Below are 13783 nucleotides of genomic sequence, written 5' to 3'. Positions count from 1 at the left end.
CCCCCCCCCTTGTAGATAGTGCCTTTTTTTACAGCCCCCCCTGTAGAGAATGCCATACAGCCCCCCCTCTGTAGATAGCGCCATACATCCCCCTGTAGAGAGCGCCATACAGCCCCCCTGTAGATAACACCATACAGCCCCCCTGTAGATAACCCCATACAGCCACCTCTGTAGAGAACGCCATACAGCCACCTCTGTAGATAACGCCATACAGCCCCCCTGCAGAGAATGCCATACAGCCCCCCTGTAGAGAACGCCATACAGCCCCCCCGGTAGAGAACGCCATACAGCCCCCCCCCCCCCTGTAGGGAACGCCATACAGCTCCCCCCCCTGTAGGGAACGCCATACAGCGTTCCCCCCCCTGTAGGGAACGCCATACAGCGTCCCCCCTCCCAAAAAAATGTGACCTACAGTGTGTCCTACAAAAGACATGTATCCCCTCTCCACAGGATAGGGGATACATGAGTGATCGCTGGCAGCGATAGGGAGAACGGGGGACTGAAAGTCCCCTGAACTTCTCCATGACTAACCTCTGACTTCCGGCGTCTGCGCAGCTCAATAAAAATGAAAGGAGCGCTGGTCACGCATGCGCACAAGCGTGACCGGCGCTCCATTTAATTCTACGTAAATGCCGACACAGACCCCGGAAGTCCGAGGTTTGTGATGGAGAACTTCAGGGGACTTTCAGTCCCCCGTTCTCCCTATCGCTGCCAGCGATCACTCATGTATCCCCTATCCTGTGGAGAGGGGATACATGTCTTTTGCTCTATTTTGCGCCTTCAGGACCAGACACCGTTTAGCCATTTTTAGCACGCGTTAGTTAAATGGCTATAACTTTTTTATTTGTTGGGCCAACGACGTGATTTTTGCAACGGTTTTTCCGTAGACAATGCAGGTTTCGTTTTTTTAGCGTTTTTATACACACCTTTTTTGCTATTTTAGAATTTTTATTCGTAAAGTTTGAAAATAATAGTAAAAAAATAAGCTTTTTTACATTTCAGCTAATTTTTTTTTGGTAATAACATAGTTTTACCCTAAAATAGACCTTTTATTTGTGATCGTCATTGTCTACCGTAAACTTTTATATATTACATGTCTATATTAGGGTAATTGGGTCAGCGCTAGCGTTACAACAATGATTGGCAGGGGGGAACGTTTTTTTTTTGGGGTCGGTATTTTATGTGTATTTATTATTTACATTTTTTTTGCACTTTACTTTACTATTTTTTTATTACTATGGTCTGTCCCTCAAAGGTCAAAGAAGACCTTTGGGGAACTTTATATATATTTTTTCTTTCTTTTACACCATGTTTTTCCACTGTAACTGGAGCTGCACAGCAGCCCCAGTTACAGGGGAAATCAGCCCTCTCATAGTGACGATTGTCACTAATAGGGCTGTGCTGGGTCTAGTAAGACCCAGCAGCAGCCTGCCACTAACGGCACCCGGCGATCATGTGACCAGTCACATGATCACCGGGAGGAATAGAGACAGCGCCGCTGCTGCTGTCTCTATTCCTGTACACAGCGCGCATTCAGCGCTGTGTACAAGTGATCAGTGAAGACAGAAGCAGCGAAAGCTGCTTCTATCCTCTCCTCACGGTCCCCGGCAGTCACTTACAGCCGGGGACCCGACATTCAGCTGCCCGATCGCGCGGGCAGCAAGTTAAAACCCGAGCCGTAGAAAGTCTATGGCTCGGGTTTTAAGGACCCTGACCGCTGGCCGTAAAAATACAGCCAGAAGGCCGGGAACCAGTTAATGGCAGAGCGGGGAGATACCTCCCTGCTCTGCCGTAGTGTTCAGTGGCGTCCCGCTGTAGCAGCCATAGCGGCTGCTAGCGGAGCCTCCGGCCATGGTGGGGGCCCGTGCCGGCGGGCGACACGGGCCGCCTCATGCCGCGGGCCCCGTAGCAGCCGCTACTGCTGCTACGGCGGTAGTTACGCCACTGCCTAGAGGATTTTGGGGCCTCCTTGTTTTAGAATATATTTTAGGCACCATGTCAGGTTTGAAGAGTTTCAAAGAACTTATCTATGGGTATAGTCAGAATTTTGAACCCCAAGTTTTCTTGCAAAATTTGTTTGAATTAGTATCTGAAAAAAACGTAACATTTTCTAATTTTTACATGGAATAAAGGAGAAGAAAAAAACCCCCAACATATGTAAAGCAATAACTCCCGATTATAGCAATACCCCATATGTGGTAATAAACTGCTGTTTGGACCCACAGCAGGGCTCAGAAGAGAAGGAGCACCATTTGGATTTTGCATTTCTGATTTAGCTGGAATCGTTTTCAGTGCCGTGTCACGTTTGCAACGCACTGGAGGGACCAAAACAGTGGAAACCCCCAGAAAATGGAAACTACGCCTCTCAAGAATTTTTTTTAGGGGTAAAGATAACATTTTGACTCCACAATTGTTTTGCTGAATTCATTGGAATTGGTCTGTAAAGGTAAAAATATAAATTTTTCTGAAAAAAATGTAGACATTTTTATTATTTACAAGGAATAAAGGAGAAAAAGCACCCCAACATTTCTAAAACAATTTCTCCCGATTACGGAAATACACCATATGTGGTAATAAACTGCTGTTTGGACCCACAACGGGGCTTAGAAGGGAAGGAGTGCTTTTTGGCTTTTGGAGCTAAAATTTAGCTGAAATGGTTTACGGGTGCCATGTAGATTTTGCAAAGCCCCTGAGAGACCATAACAGTGGAAACCACACAAAAGTGACCCTATTTGGGAAACTACACCACTTAAGGAATCTATCTAGGGGTATAGTGAACATTTAGACCCCACAGGTCTTTTGCAGAATTTATTAGAATTAGGCAGTGAAAATTAATATTAACATTATTTCCACTATAATGTTGAATTTCTTCCATTTCACAAAAGGATAGAGGAGGAAAAAGCGCCCCAACATTTGTAAAGCAATTTCTCCCGAGTACGGCAATACCCCACAAGTGGTCATAAATGTTTTTTCATTAGAAAGTAATTAACCCCTTTCTGGACTGATCCATTTTTTCTTTTTCGTTTTTCCCTCCCCGCTTTCCAAGAGCCATAACCTTTTTATTTTTCCATCAATAGAGTGGTGTGAGGGCTTATTTTTTGTGGAACGGACTGTAGTTTTAGTTGGTACCATTTTTTGGTAAATACAACTTTTTAAGCACTTTTTATTACATTTTTGGTAGAGTCGAGGTGACAAAAAAACAGCGATTTTGCAGTTTTAAATTCTTTATTTTTCACGGCGTTCACCGTGCGAGTTAAATAATGGTATATTGTAATAATTTGGCCTTTTACAGACACAGCGATACCAATTTTGTGTATTTTTTTACATGTGAAAAGGGTCTTTTTTCTGGACTTTAAATATTTATTTAATTTTTTTCACTAATAATAATTTACTTTTGTTTTTACACATTTTATTAGTCCCCCTAGAGGACTTAAACCAGCAATCAGTTGATAGCTGGTACAATACACTGCAATACTAATGTATTGCAGTATATTGTAATTTTTACAGGCTCCTGTAATAGCGCGATCGCTGTTCCTGTCCGTTAGTCCCAGGTGTCAGCTGTAATACACAGAAGACACCCGCAGCGTATGGAGCGGGCTCAGCGCGTGAGCTCGCTCCAAACACCACCCCAAACCACGACATGCTATTAAGTCGTGGTGCGCGAAGGGGTTAATGCGCAGCGGATGGTGCAGAGTGAAAATTACAATTTTCCACAGATATTCCATTTTAGTGCACTATATGGTATGCTCAGTTTGTGCCACTGAAGACAAATACCTCATAAAATATTAACTTGGTTCTCCCGGGTATGGCGATGCCATATTGGTGGACTTAAACTGCTGTTTGGGTACGCTGTAGGACTCAGAAGGGAAGGAGTGGCATTTGGCTTTTGGAGCGCAGATTTTGCTTGGTAGTATTTCTGTTTGGCGCTTTGCTGGTATTTCAGTTTATAATGTGGGGGCATATGTAATCTGTGCGGAGAACATCAGGGTATAATAAGAGGGTATAATAATGGGGTAAATAAATAATAATCCACAGATATGTGGCCAGGGTCGCACTGATAAATGGTGCCCAATCGTATCCGCTTTTGGAACACTCTGCACATTTTGCATTGCCATTTTCTGAGAGCCAGAACTTCTTTATTTTTTCTTCACCGGAGCTGTGTGAGGGCTTATTTGTCACAGGACAATCAGTAGTTTTCATTGGTACCATTTTGGGGTACATGCGATTTTTTTTAACATGTTTTATTACATTTTTTGGCAAGCAAGGTGACCAAAAAACATAAATTCTGACAATGTTTTTTATTCTTTTTTTTTTACGGCGTTCACCCTGGGCTATAAATTACCATATTACTTTATTCTGCGGGTCGGTACGATTACGGAAATACCATATGTACACTACCGTTCAAAAGTTTGGGGTCACCCAGACAATTTTGTGTTTTCCATGAAAATCTCACACTTATATTTATCAAATGAGTTGCAAAATGACTAGAAAATATAGTCAAGACATTGACAAGGTTAGAAATAATGATTTTTATTTCAAATAATAATTTTCTCCTTCAAACTTTGTTTTCGTCAAAGAATGCTCCATTTGCAGCAATTACAGCATTGCAGACCTTTGGCATTCTAGATGTTAATTTGCTGAGGTAATCGGGAAAAATTTCACCCCATGCTTCCAGAAGCCCCTCCCACAAGTTGGATTGGCTTGATGGGCACTTCTTGCGTACCATACGGTCAAGCTGCTCCCACAACAGCTCTATGGGGTTGAGATCTGGTGACTGCGCTGGCCACTCCATTACAGATAGAATACCAGCTGCCTGCTTCTTCCCTAAATAGTTCTTGCATAATTTGGAGGTGTGCTTTGGGTCATTGTCCTGTTGTAGGATGAAATTGGCTCCAATCAAGCGCTGTCCACAGGGTATGGCATGACGTTGCAAAATGGAGTGATAGCCTTCCTTATTCAAAATCCATTTTACCTTGTACAAATCTCCCACTTTACCAGCACCAAAGCAACCCCAGACCATCACATTACCTCCACCATGCTTGACAGATGGCATCAGGCACTCTTCCAGCATCTTTTCAGTTGTTCTGCGTCTCACAAATGTTCTTCTGTGTGATCCAAACACCTCAAACTTCGATTCGTCTGTCCATAACACTTTTTTACAATGTTCCTGTGTCCAATGTCTGTGTGCTTTTGCCCATATTAATCTTTTCCTTTTATTAGCCAGTCTCAGATATGGCTTTTTCTTTGCCACTCTGCCCTGAAGGCCAGCATCCCAGAGTCGCCTCTTCACTGTAGACGTTGACACTGGCGTTTTGTGGGTACTATTTAATGAAGCTGCCAGTTGAGGACCTGTGATGCGTCTATTTCTAAAACTAGAGACTCAAATGTACTTGTCTTGTTGCTCAGTTATGCAGCGGGGCCTCCCTCTTCTCTTTCTACTCTGGTTAGAGCCTGTGTGTGCTGTCCTCTGAAGGGAGTAGTACACACCGTTGTAGGAAATCTTCAGTTTCTTGGCAATTTCTCGCATGGAATAGCCTTCATTTCTAAGAACAAGAATAGACTGTCGAGTTTCACATGAAAGCTCTCTTTTTCTAGCCATTTTGAGAGTTTAATCGAACCCACAAATGTAATGCTCCAGATTCTCAACTAGCTCAAAGGAAGGTCAGTTTTATAGCTCCTCTAAACAGCAAAACTGTTTACAGCGGTGCTAACATAATTGCACAAGTGTTTTCAAGTGTTTTCTAATCATCCATTAGCCTTCTAACACAGTTAGCAAACACAATGTACCATTAGAACTGGAGTGATGGTTGCTGGAAATGGGCCTCTATACACCTATGTAGATATTGCATTAAAAACCAGACGTTTGCAGCTAGAATAGTCATTTAGCACATTAACAATGTATAGAGTGTATTTCTGATTAATTTAATGTTATCTTCATTGAAAAAAACTGTGCTTTTCTTGCAAAAATAAGGGAATTTCTAAGTGACCCTAAACTTTTGAACGGTAGTGTATATCTTTTTTTTATGTTTTGCAGCGTTTGCGCAATAAAATCACTTATTTATAAAATAAATTATTTTTTGTGTCACCATATTCTGAGAGCCATAACTTTTTTATTTTTCAGTCAAAAAAGCTGTATAACGGCTTGTTTTTTGTGAGACGAGTTGTAGTTTTTATTGGTACTAATTTGGCATAGATGCGACTTTTTGATCACTTTTTATTGTATATTTTGAGAGGGGTGGTGACCAAAAAAATAGTGATTCTAGATACTTATTATTTTTGCGGTGTTCATCCTGCGGGAAAAATAATATTATAGTTTTATAGTTGGGGTCGTTATGAACGCGTTGATAACAAATATGTGTACTTTTTTTTAACATGTTCATATTTTTCCTATAATAAATTACTTATTAAAGTAAAAAAAAAGCATTTTTTGTTTATGTAACTTATAACTTTTATTTTTACACTTTTTTCAAACATTTTTATTATCTTTTCTTTACTTTTTTTACTTGTCTCACTAGGAATCGCTGCTAGAACACATTACACTACCTACAGTGAAGGAAATAAGTATTTGATCCCTTGCTGATTTTTTAAGTTTGCCCACTGTCAAAGACATGAACAGTCTAGAATTTTTAGGCTAGGTTAATTTTACCAGTGAGAGATAGATTATATTTAAAAAAAAAAACAGAAAATCACATAGTCAAAATTATATATATTTATTTGCATTGTGCACAGAGAAATAAGTATTTGATCCCTTTGGCTAACAAGACTTAATACTTGGTGGCAAAACCCTTGTTGGCAAGCACAGCAGTTTTTTGTAGTTGATGATGAGGTTTGCACACATGTTAGATGGAATTTTGGCCCACTCCTCTTTGCAGATCATCTGTAAATCATTAAGATTTCGAGGCTGTCGCTTGGGAACTCGGATCTTCAGCTCCCTCCATAAGTTTTTTGATGGGATTAAGGTCTGGAGACTGGCTAGGCCACTCCATGACCTTAATGTGCTTCTTTTTGAGCCACTCCTTTGTTGCCTTGGCTGTATGTTTCGGGTCATTGTCGTGCTGGAAGACCCAGCCACGAGCCATTTTTAATGTCCTGGTGGAGGGAAGGAGGTTGTCACTCAGGATTTGACTGTACATGGCTCCATCCATTCTCCCATTGATGTGGTGAAGTAGTCCTGTGCCCTTAGAAGAGAAATACCCCCAAAACATAATGTTTCCACCTCCATGCTTGACAGTGGGGACGGTGTTCTTTGGGTCATAGGCAGCATTTCTCTTCCTCCAAACACGGCGAGTTGAGTTAATGCCAAAGAGCTCAATTTTAGTCTCATCTGACCACAGCACCTTCTCCCAATCACTCTCAGAATCATCCAGATGTTCATTTGCAAACTTCAGACGGGCCTGTACATGTGCTTTCTTGAGCAGGGGGACCTTGTGGGCACTGCAGGATTTTAATCCATTACGGTGTAATGTGTTACCAATGGTTTTCTTGGTGACTGTGGTCCCAGCTGCCTTGAGATCATTAACAAGTCCCCCACCCGTGTAGTTTTCGGCTGAGCTCTCACCTTCCTCAGGATCAAGGATACCCCACGAGGTGAGATTTTGCATGGAGCCCCAGATCGATGTCGATTGACAGTCATTTTGTATGTCTTCCATTTTCTTACTATTGCACCAACAGTTGTCTTCTTCTCACCCAGCGTCTTACTTATGGTTTTGTAGCCCATTCCAGCCTTGTGCAGGTCTATGATCTTGTCCCTGACATCCTTAGAATGCTCTTTGGTCTTGCCCATGTTGTAGAGGTTAGAGTCAGACTGATTAATTGAGTCTGTGGACAGGAGTCTTTTATACAGGTGACCATTTAAGACAGCTGTCTTTAATGCAGGTACCAAGTTGATTTGGAGCGTGTAACTGGTCTGGAGGAGGCTGAACTCTTATTGGTTGGTAGGGGATCAAATATTTATTTCTCTGTGCACAATGCAAATAAATATATATAATTTTGACTATGTAATTTTCATTTTTTTTTAAAAAATATAATCTATCTCTCACTGGTAAAATTAACCTAGCCTAAAAATTCTAGACTGTTCATGACTTTGACAGTGGGCAAACTTACAAAATCAGCAAGGGATCAAATACTTATTTCCTTAACTGTACGTAGTATAATGTGTTCTGTCATTGTAACGGGACAGTCAGTCACGCCATCTTGATGATCAGGTACGGGGGTGCGGACGGAACGGGGGTGATCAAGGCTCTAATATGGGGTGCTGGCCCTAATTTTGACCATTTCTCTCTTCTCTCACAGAATATATTCTGTGAGAGAAGAGAGAGAACTAAACACCGCTGTTTTTACAGCGATCGCCGTTATTCGGTGAATAACGGCGATCACGTGACCGGGGACCGGACAAAACGATCCTCGGTCTCCATATCTGAGTACACGGAGTTTAAGCTCCTCCCGGGGGCGCTATTTTATGCCAAAGCGCCACCGTGAAAGGCGGCACTCTGGCATAAGTACTCTTAATGGCCGCTGTGAAAACACGTATAAGCGGTCATTAAGTGGTTAAATATGCTAGAATTGGTTCAAGATTTGCAGTGAATCAGATAGACTTTGTGAGAATTTACCCATCTTTACATTTGATATTGTCACGTTGGTGTTTTTGAAGAAATCAACCCAAGATACAACGGATCATAAAGCTGTTGTTGTCAATAAATTGATAGACAAATGAATTAGATATTACTATGGCAGATACCTTTAATGAATTTAACCAAACAGTACTGGATTTACATTTCAGGAGCTTGTGGGCAGATTATCAGGATCTTTAGACTCCTCCCATCAAGTAGGCCATGCCTTAGAACATGTATTCTCACTTCTAGCACCAACTACAGTTCACCTTGTCCCTGCGTGTCCTCCTCACCACAGCACTGTTTTTGGAAACAAACTTTGGATTACCAAAGAACTATTCCGTAAATGCTACAAAGCGCCATAGTATGACTTTTATAGCGGATATCAGATTCATTGTTTAGCAGTCTGTGGACTTTTGGTGTAAATATTTTCCATGTGGTTCTGGATCTTGTTCCTGAATGACTGATGAGGGACAGTATTTCTGGTTTCAGTTTTAATAAAGCGAAAGCTTTAAAACTAGAAATGAATTTTTACATAGATAATGTGGTAAGAGAGAGATAGAGAGTGACAGGACTATTGATACTGCAAGTTTTAAAGGGGTTTTCTACCCAAAAACAAATTCAAAAGCACCAACCAATGTGGCTGAACTTACAGTTGTCAATTCTGCAAAAATGTCTGTCGCAACAAAACAAAACTATTCCAGTATCTCTGTAAGGCCGGATTCACACGAGCGTTTTCAGTCTGGGATATACGATGATGCTAGGAGACCGGCTCCCTGCAGTCTGTTCGGTCCGGGAGATGCGGCCGACCTGAGGACCGTATATCATGGACTGAACACGCTCTTGTGAATCCGGCCTAAAACATAATTACAAAACTTTGGCTGCTGCTCTAACTTCAGATTCACTAATATATGGACAATTCTACATTTTGGGAAATCCTTTTTAACTGTTACTTTACTTCGTGCAGCACATATAAACTGTTCATTGAAGGACTGCTTGTTCTCATAGTTTCACCAACATGGTGGGCACAATTGTTTCAGAAACAAACCATTTAAAATGCATAAAATCTGAATGTATTTGAGCATTCAGGCAGTGCCAGAGAGCCCCTAACTAGACGGGGCCACCAGCCCTTTGGTCAGGTCAGATGCAGCACTCTTTAAAGTTCCCAAAAAAATGCCATTTAAATTCAATGAGTTGACCCAGCTCCAGTGTATCACAACTGGTGGTTGTTAAGAAACCAATGACAATTTTTGTCCAGAATCCCAATTACTCAGTCCCTGTCTAAATGTAAAAAGTAAATTTAAATCAGTCTAAATTTAAAAATTTGGGGCTCCGACTAATTTAGAATGTCATCTAGGCAAAATGTGGTGAACCGTGAAAAATTGATATGTTAATAATCCCAATCAAATGTCACAGGGTAAGCCTGAAACTTAATATGAAGGGACACATGTATGATAACCGATGCCTATAATCTTTTGATGTACAGTAACTCTAGATTTTTAAGTAGCGTATCAACACAATACTTTTTTGTGCATATGGACATTAAAGAAGGGGGTCCCTTGCTTGGAACCTCTATTAGCCAGAGTAAAGACCTGCAGCAAAAAGTAGCTCCTGCCTCTGGGACTTAGTGTGACCATGTACTACATATTCTCCCATTATTTGATGCGGCTGCCAGGTGTGTCAGCTGCTGGATCTACAGCTTTCAGCTGATCGCCAGTGAGTCCTCATTTACAAAATGGATTGTCCAGACTGGACAGCCAAAAAAAATTGTACAACAGTCTACACTTAGTCAATTCCCCTGTGGCGCCACGACAGAAGAAATGAAGCATTACGTCGTTTCCATCAAAATCATTAGGCTGTCCATGTGCTACGCTCTCTGCTTTAGCTAATAGATAAGTCCTGAACAGGGGACCCCCCTCTATTAAATCATATTTCCCTAATATTGTATTGAAAGACAGTTTTCTAAACCAGAAAACCCTTTAAACCATTTCCAGGGGCTTGATTATAAAACATTCCCATTAGTCACATACAATTGATGTTAATACCAATTAGACAACAGAATAAAAGAATAATTACAAGAAGAACATTATAGATGATGTCACCAGGCATATGGTCTTCAGACCCAACCTGTGCAATGTTAATGAAAGTAAAATGAGGAGCTGCTAGTCATTATTAAGCTGGAGAGCTAGTGTAGCATATGTGGCGGTCCATCAGATGACCCAAAACAGCAGTAAAATCCCACATCAGAACACTAAACCATGATGATAAAGAGAAAGAGCCAACTACATGCTTCCTGCCGTCAGCTGCCTCTGGGTGACGTTTTATTAATATTATAAAACTGTTTATAAAAGATTATTTTACATTAGAAACACTACAAATGATATGACACAATGTTGTCATAGTAAAACGTATACTAAGGAAAATGACTAAGAAGTAAAAGATGCCCCTTGCACATCATGATCAGAAGATCCAAGCTCTCTCATGCAGTATGTACAGTGAAGGAAATAAGTATTTGATCCCTTGATGATTTTGTAAGTTTGCCCACTGTCAAAGACATAAACAGTCTAGAATTTTTAGGCTAGGTTAATTTTACCAGTGAGAGATAGATTATATTTAAAAAAACAAAGAAAATCACATTGTCAAAATTATATATATTTATTTGCATTGTGCACAGAGAACTAAGTATTTGATCCCCTACCAACCATTAAGAGTTCAGCCTCCTCCAGACCAGTTACACGCTCCAAATCAACTTGGTGCCTGCATTAAAGACAGCTGTCTTAAATGGTCACCTGTATAAAAGACTCCTGTCCACAGACTCAATTAATCAGTCTGACTCTAACCTCTACAACATGGGCAAGACCAAAGAGCTTTCTAAGGATGTCAGGGACGAGATCATAGACCTGCACAAGGCTGGAATGGGCTACAAAACCATAAGTAAGATGCTGGGTGAGAAGGAGACAACTGTTGGTGCAATAGTAAGAAAATGGAAGACATACAAAATGACTGTCAATCGACATCGATCTGGGGCTCCATGCAAAATCTCACCTCGTGGGGTATCCTTGATCCTGAGGAAGGTGAGAGCTCAGCCAAAAAACTACACGGGGGGGACTTGTTAATGATCTCAAGGCAGCTGGGACCACAGTCACCAAGATAACCATTGGTAACACATTACGCCGTAATGGATTAAAATCCTGCAGTGCCCGCAAGGTCCCCCTTCTCAAGAAGGCACATGTACAGGCCCGTCTGAAGTTTGCAAATGAACATCTGGATGATTCTGAGAGTGATTGGGAGAAGGTGCTGTGGTCAGATGAGACTAAAATTGAGCTCTTTGGCATTAACTCAACTTGCCGTGTTTGGAGGAAGAGAAATGCTGCCTATGACCCAAAGAACACCGTCCCCACTGTCAAGCATGGAGGTGGAAACATTATGTTTTGGGGGTGTTTCTCTGCTAAGGGCACAGGACTACTTCACCGCATCAATGGGAGAATGGATGGAGCCATGTACCGTCAAATCCTGAGTGACAACCTCCTTCCCTCCACCAGGACATTAAAAATGGCTCGTGGCTGGGTCTTCCAGCACGACAATGACCCGAAACATACAGCCAAGGCAACAAAGGAGTGGCTCAAAAAGAAGCACATTAAGGTCATGAGTGGCCTAGCCAGTCTCCAGACCTTAATCCCATCGAAAACTTATGGAGGGAGCTGAAGATCCGAGTTGCCAAGCGACAGCCTCGAAATCTTAATGATTTACAGATGATCTGCAAAGAGGAGTGGGTCAAAATTCCATCTAACATGTGTGCAAACCTCATCATCAACTACCAAAAACGTCTGACTGCTGTGCTTGCCAACAAGGGTTTTGCCACCAAGTATTAAGTCTTGTTTGCCAAAGGGATCAAATACTTATTTCTCTGTGCACAATGCAAATAAATATATATAATTTTGACAATGTGATTTTCTTTTTTCTTTTTTATATAATCTATCTCTCACTGGTAAAATTAACCTAGCCTAAAAATTCTAGACTGTTCATGTCTTTTACAGTGGGCAAACTTACAAAATCAGCAAGGGATCAAATACTTATTTCCTTCACTGTAGCTTTTATTAAAATAAAACTCTAGATACAATTTGCCTTAGACTGGTTAGGGAATGTGAATGTAATAGAGGGGGGTATTTTGCGCTGAACCACCTCTATTAGAACTACAACGTACGTCTCTTACTCTGGACACCCCATCTTGTCTGTGTATTATTCATTTTAATGGGAGCCATGTTATGTTTAATTTCTTCTAATGTAGGACAACACTTCCTCCAATGATAAAAGCTCATTGCAGGTGGCTCCCAGTGACAAGTTCCCATGTGATCAGTAAATCGGGGGACGTTCATTCCATTCATATGAAAATATACAAATTTAATGGTGCAGTGTACAATAACATTTTACAGAATAGTTTGCATCCTACTTTGTGTCAATGTAGGTGTCTAAGATCTTGACTGGCCGGTAAAGTGCTCTGATCTCAACCCCATTGAACAGCTTTAGAATGAACCTGAACACCCACCATGGTGAAGAGATGTATACATTGTAAAACATCAGTGGGTCCTAGCATCTTTGTTACCTGCCTCTGCCCGATCCAGCACAGCTAATGCCGGCTTTCCATGGCAACAGGCCCGCCTTGATGACATCATGTGTGGTGGGAGATTTAAGATGAAGTACTGTTACACACTAGAGTGCTTAAAGAGATTAGTTCAATTATTTCTGTGCCCCTCTCCATAATATTTAGAGTTTCTCTAGTGACTGGTACAATGCCAAGGGACTGGCACAGGGCAAATGTGGTGCATATTTTCAAAAAGGGCTCTAGGTCTTCCCCAGGTAATTATAGACCAGTTAGCTTAACATCAATCGTGGGAAAACTGTTTAAGGGGCTATTGCGGGACTACATACAGGATTATGTGACAAAAAATAGTATTATAAGTGACAGCCAGCACGGTTTTACTAAGGATAGACGTTGTCAAACTAACCTGATTTGTTTTTATGAAGAGGTAAGCAGAAGCCTAGACAGAGGGGCCGCTGTGGATATAGTGTTTTTGGACTTTGCAAAGGCCTTTGACACGGTCCCTCATAAACGTCTAATGGGTAAATTAAGGACTATAGGTTTAGAAGGTATAGTTTGTAATTGGATTGAAAAT

The sequence above is a fragment of the Rhinoderma darwinii genome, chromosome 1, assembly GCF_050947455.1.
Source record: "Rhinoderma darwinii isolate aRhiDar2 chromosome 1, aRhiDar2.hap1, whole genome shotgun sequence".
In the NCBI taxonomy this organism is placed as follows: domain Eukaryota; kingdom Metazoa; phylum Chordata; class Amphibia; order Anura; family Rhinodermatidae; genus Rhinoderma; species Rhinoderma darwinii.
This window is presented reverse-complemented; position numbering follows the sequence as displayed.